General features: G+C 38.5%; 1 protein-coding gene across 2 annotated transcripts in view; it reads right to left on the reverse strand.

Annotated features, from left to right (window-relative positions):
- Positions 1-6525, reverse strand: part of SNTG1 (syntrophin, gamma 1) — an 893287-nt gene that overhangs the window by 886193 nt on the left and 569 nt on the right. Inside the window, exons 2-3 of one of the 2 annotated variants that reach the window (XM_011945673.1) lie at positions 5731-5883; positions 4565-5359 (exon numbers count right to left, since the gene is read on the reverse strand). The gene's annotated coding sequence lies outside the window, so the exon portion shown is untranslated. The remainder of the gene's footprint in view (positions 1-4564; positions 5360-5730; positions 5884-6525) is intronic. The other variant, XM_011945675.1, reaches the window with a different exon arrangement.

Below are 6525 nucleotides of genomic sequence, written 5' to 3' on the forward strand. Positions count from 1 at the left end.
CGAGATATTCTTTTTAAATTTTTTACCTTGTTTTTCCTATTGAAGAAACAAGGTCTCACTGAGTTGCCCAGGCTGGTCTTGGTCTCAAACTCCTGCCTTCAAGTGATCCTCTTGCCTCAGTCTCCCAAAGTGTTGGGATTACAGGCATGAGCCACTGTACTTGGCCTTTTCATAGTTTTATATAAGTAACACATTATTGTAAAAATTTTGGCACCATTTCTAAAAGATTTCAATTTTCTGTTAGCTTACTTAGTGAATTCACCAGGCAAACACTTATTCTTTTAAAAAACTAAATCTTAAACTGAAATTGTGAGTAAATTTGTTAAACATAGAGCATATAATTACTTCGCAATTTTTAATTTTAAAAATGTTTTCGAGTATGTACATTACATATGATGAAGTGATAATTAGCAAGTATTCAAATGAATTGATTTAATGATACGTTTTTGGAAAAAAAAAAAAAAAACATGATCACTTTAACTTTGCTGACAAATTGAAGAACAAATTAAGGAGACCGAAAATGATTTTCTGACTCTTTCAGTGTGTACAATGTGCTGAAGAAATCTCACAGTGATAATTTAAGGATAATTCAAAGACAAATTCTCTGGCCTCAAGACATTATTTTAATGACCTCTTACTCTTGATTCTTCTTCATTTTATTTTTTCGACTGTTTCTGGGTTTTGTGTGTGTGTATGTTTGACAAAAAACAAAAAATCTGAATTATATTACTAAGTAAGTGATGATATAATTTTTTATCTCTGGTGCAATCGTATAATTTAACCACAAAACAATGCTGGAAATAACTGTAGCGCCAAACATTGACTTACATTTCTTAAGCATACTATCACAATACTATTAGATTTTAGGAAATCTAAAGAGATTTCCTAAAGAGGCCTATGAATAGAATCTAGGCTTTGGACTAAATCAAGACAGCATCTTAACAGCATTTCCAGGCTAGCCCCTTAGATCAGCCCTAATGTTGTCCACATTTCACTCCATGCTCACAAGCCAGCAGTCAAATCACAATGCTTTCTGGATGTTTTAGGATATGCAGTTTTGAAATCTACTTCATCCTATGAGTTTCCTTATCAATATCACTAATGGCAAACATTAATCCTCCTTTATAAACCAGAAAATTATGGCACAAAGTGATAGATTCTTTGAAGGTCAAAATGAAAGTTGTTGAAATAAACTCAAGTCAACTAGGTTTGTCCAATTGATAAAGAATGTGGTGTCAATTCTGAGTAATAAATATTTTTTAAATCAAGTCCACCTTCATTGAATATCGCTTATATTTACACCATTAAGAGATATAAAGAAAATGACTGCTGAATTATCAGGAAAGTATTATATTCCCCGAGGTGAGAGTTCTTAAATATAAAGGATGTGCCTGGTATGTAGTAATTGGTGGGATTTTTTGATGAATGAATGAATGCTATTGGAAATTATTTATAGTAACCCACAGATACAACACTTGTTTCCAAAACACTCTCAAAATCACTGAATTTGGACTTTCCAGTATCCCACAAAGTAGGCATCATTCACTCATCTTATGAGTGTTCACATATCAGCTGTATGTAAATAATTGTGCCTTCATTGAAAGGTAAAGTATCCCCAAATTTAAGGAAGAAAAATTAAGCTGCAGTGAATTGAGTGACTTGTAGAAGATCTTACAGCCAGCAGTTAAAAAATGCTGATCTTTTGGCTGTCGGGTAGTACTTGTTTCCCTACAACATGATGTGTAACATGTTTCTTGCTGCAGGATGTTGTCTCTTCCAACACATGCTATGTGCTCACTCTGATAAGCTAAATAGGAAGAAAATACCAAACAAGATGTCTCTCTCCATTTGAGTTCTATTCTGTAACACACTGTACAGATTTCTGGGAAGGTGAGATGACTATGGAAATAATTTCTAGCTTACAATATGCTTTTTTCTTTCCTAGTGACTTTAGTCGTGCTTGACAGAATTAGGTGAGTAAGCAGGTTAGCCACCTGGAATTCATAAATCTTTAAGTGGTCAAAAACAGTCAATTACTAAATATTAGCAATAGTCATTTCTTATTTTTATGTTTTTTAATAAATGTTTGAACTTCGTTGAAACCCAAGTAAATAACTCCAAAGGCAAAATGTGGGCATTAGAATCCAATATGATTTCATGGTATTGATAATTACATTAGACTATACAGGTAATATATAAATATTACTATATAGTTCATGCAACAATTAATCAAGAAATGTTTTATAATATTTTGGAAGAAGGCAATTGAACAGACTCCAGGGCTCATTTTAATTATCCTCTGGTCCTATATACACTTTACATTTTCTAGATTATGTAATCCTATCTCACTTTTCCCTTTTGAGTCTCAAATGTAAGCAACAGCCAACAACACTTAGTCTTATCCAATAAAACTTTTTTTTTAATGAGGAAGAGATACTGTGTTTGGTACTCCCAAGACCTCATGCATCGTTTTTCTTCAGCAAAACAAAATAACTATCAAATCAAATAGATGTCCTTAGTGGAGTACAGATATCCCTTAATAAAATGCTGATTGGTCTTTAAAGGCAAGTGATTCTGTGCAATAATGAAGTTTGGTTTCCACTACCCCCTTTTTGTTTGTTTGTTTGACTATCTGTTTTGCAATTAGAGATTAGCATTAGGTAGGCATTAAGTTGCTTTCCCAAACTCTACCTCAATGTGAGGACATTTCCCTACAGATAAAGATTGGCAAGGGCTTCCAAGCACTTTCATGAGTTTGGGGTAAATTAGAGTTAGTATTTCTGTAACTAAATCTCCTAAGGGATTAGTCAAAGGTAACTTTCACTTTCTGAGATTTCAGTTACACATAGAGAAAGCCTGCCCCCTCTGCCCCTGAGGAGGGAACTGCGGCCATATACCCAGAGGAGTGCTTCTCGAAACACATTCTCTGCTTACATTTTATGCCGTATTGACTAGGGGAGTCCCTCTGTGTTAATTAATTGACAACCAAAATAATTGTCTAACAACATGCTGTAACTCTCTTAAAATATGATTAATTCTTCCATGTGATAATTTCACTTCCATACCTCTCCTATTGGGGAAAAAAAGGATTGTGTTAAGAGCACATTGTAGGTTTTCTGGGAAGGAATCCAAATCAATGATACACGTTTCTGCTCCTCAAATAATCATTCTTGACCTATATAGGGCAACAGAGCCCCCAAGGAGCTCAGTGACATAGATGCCTCTGCTCCTTTTCTGCTAAGTAAGCAGGTTCATGGTAAGTGGTGACAGTTAAGAATGATTTTTCCTCAGAGATTAATTGCTACACTCAGCCAACATAAAACAAGAGGACATCACCCCACCAATGAATGCCACTGTAACGGCCTCCAATGATTTTTGTGTTAAAATTGAGAAGGAAGGTATGTACAGATGTGAAGTAGAGCCATTTTATTATCAGTTACACACAACCAATGAGATTAAAAGTAAAACCTAAAGATCTCCTGTAATTTTTCAAAGGGGTAAACTCTTTTCACAGAGTTGATTATGCATATGTCATCACATATATTTACATGATTGTAAAATTCCATCCTTGCAAGCGGAAACTCTTCACTGAACTGAATGTACTCATTGGAATTGATCAAGTTCTTAGTGAAATGTCAGGCATGGGTTATAAATTTGTGTAACTGCTTTTGCCCAGTGAACCCTTTTTATTAAAGCAGAATGCTTATCAAGGTCACTGTGAAAAATTGTAATTTTAAAGCTCCAGGGGAAGACTAGAAATAAGAATCAACAGAAAACAGATTTAATGAGCATTTTAAAATTTATGGTTTTTCGGGAACTTATTGGCCCCTATCACTTTCTGGATTTCAGTGACAAATGTATTTTGCAGAACTAATAAGTTAGAATGATTTTGAAATCCAGCTCTCCTAAAGAGGCACACTAAAGCTTCTCATTTTCTGCCTTCTGGCAGATCAAGTTTGAGAAAGCAGTCTTGAGCTTTAAAAGGCCAGAAAAAGGGTGCTAAGTAAAAATGTGAGTGTCTTCTTACATAAGATTCTACAGGTGTAGGTATACTTGGGTGTTGGCAAGGAGTGAGAAATCTGGTGTGTATGTATACATGTATTTGTTCCCATGCATAGTTTGGTATATTGTAACAATATAAAATGTGTTAGAGGGCATGGTTAAACCCTCTCTATTTTAACTTTTTGAGTCTTGCATACCATGTAACACAGACAGGATCACTTTGGGCATATATAAGACAACAAAATTATCTTGGGAAACGTCAGATTGTATTAGCTTTGGAAAAAAATAAACAAGATATGCACAGATCCAAAAAGATATTAAATAAGCAATAAAAAACAGCCAGCTAAAAGTTTACTGTAATCATGTAAGGCAACATGTATGTTATTTTGATTCTTCTTGTCACACAATGAACCAGAAACAATTATTTTAAAACAAAATTTCTTGTCTTCCCCTTAACTCCAGGAAAAATTATATTGCTTATGTTCTTTCTGTTAAACCATAAGACAAGTCATTAGAATTAAATAATAATAATAATAATAATAATAATAGTGCTATCACTTACCTGCCGAGCAATGAAATTAGATGTCTTTTCAGTTTCTCTAACGTAGAATTTTGAGTAGATCTCCAACCTCTTTTCACAAAGCTATTTCCAAAACAGTTGCAATCCACTCAGGACCATTCCGTTTATTTCAAGAAGTGTGGGCCTTTTAACATTTCGACCCCTACTGTATGGCCCATGATTTCTCAGAGCTTCTAAGAACTTCGACTTTACTCTTCTGCCAGAATTCCTCCCAGGCCCTTATGGAAAAATGATTCTTGAAGTTGCTGCTAAGAGTTTAATCGGTGGAGCAAGAGTACTCCTCAGAGTCCTCAGAGTCCTGTCCTTAGGTACAGCAGGTGTAGAGGGAGGGGTACTTTTCATCCATTAAGGAAGGGACCGGGAGGCGAGGGAGTAATAGGAGACACCTCCTTTTAGCTGCGAGGAGCAAGGAGCCCAGCTGTCCCTGGAGACGACAGTGGCGGCAAGGAGAGCGGCCTCGGCAGCGTAGTTCCGTCCCTGTGGCTGTAGCCCAGTCCGGAGACGCTGTCCATCCCCTCTGGTGCTGAACTAAGGGGACGAGATCCCCCAAGCCCAGCTCCCGGTCGCACTTTCCTCCACCAGCGAATCCAAGCAGCAGCTTCCTTGTCTTCCAGCCTAGCCTTCTCCCCTCCGGTTTTTTTTTTTTTTTTTTGGTAGGGGCTAATTGTTTCTACAAAATAACAGTCTCATTGGTGACAACGTTTCCGGAAAAACAGGAATCCGTGGGAAATAACATCTGAGCCTCCCCTGACTTTTCAGTGGCCCTGAACGAGTTTCCTAATGCTAGAAATGAAAGAAAACGCACGCACAGGCGCGCGCACACACACGCACGAGAGAGGCAGAGAGAGAGAGAGGGAGAGAGAGAGAAATACAGATTTGTACCGTGGAAAATCCAGAGCTTCTTTGGAAAGCTCATGGACCTCTAATTACATAAGATGAAAAACGCTATTTTGGAAGACTTCGCAATCTTGATTACCAATTAATGTGACCACATTCAAATTTTGAGAAATCCAATTTGAAATTCCTAAATTAAACCCAGTGAAGATTCTTAGACCCTCTACGGGGAAAAGACAGGATATTGTTAAAATTTTAAAAGACAGAGAATGAAAGAATGAAAAAGACAAGAAAAGGCATCTCCACTCGGCTACCTTTTATAACGCTGCTGAATTGGATCGGGATCGTTGCAGAGCCTCTCAGAGGATCCAGCGAACGCAGCTCCTGTGAGTGTCAGCGCTGGGCTCAGCGAGCAGGGAGCTTGGAGGCCCAGGGCAGTGCAAGCGAGTCTCCCACAGCCTAAACTCCTGCAGGGGGGCAGAAAGCGGTTTATTTCACAAAGGACGGGATAAAGAAGGCACAAAGTCAGTCAGAGGGCTTGTCCATCTCTGCCTTTGCAAAGCCGGAGCAAAGCCCAATTTACGTTTTTTTTTTTTTTTTTTTTGCTTGGCTTTTCAGCCCATTTTCCCTTTTGGTCTCCCACGCTGCCCCCTCGCCTCCCTACTCCGGAATCCGCGCTCTCCTGGGCCTTGAAGGCTCTTCACTCCCTCTCCAAACAGCTCCCACTTGTGTCTGTTCCACTGCTCTTGGCAACTGGCTGACAAGGAGCATAAAGAAGGGTATGGGTTCGTGATCCTGAGTGTTGTCACCCAGGGCTCCACCACCCACACTCGGCAACGGGTGCAGATGCAAGTGAACTGAGACGGGAAGTTGAAATACATAACGCTGAAACTGTTGGAAAACTGGTCAAAACCAGGGCCATGCGGATCTTTGAAACTATGTAGAGTAAAGGGGGAAGATGGAAAGAGCGAGACTGTAACACCTCCCGCCCTTGCAGGCTCTTAACTTGTGCAGTGCAGATTTCTTCACCAGGAGGTTGTTGATAGATGTGAGAGGAAATTCGATAAAGGCTGGAGAGGGGCGCTGGTGTGTGTGGGGGGGACGGGGGT

The sequence above is a fragment of the Colobus angolensis genome, unplaced genomic scaffold, assembly GCF_000951035.1.
Source record: "Colobus angolensis palliatus isolate OR3802 unplaced genomic scaffold, Cang.pa_1.0 Scaffold243, whole genome shotgun sequence".
In the NCBI taxonomy this organism is placed as follows: Eukaryota; Metazoa; Chordata; class Mammalia; order Primates; family Cercopithecidae; genus Colobus; species Colobus angolensis.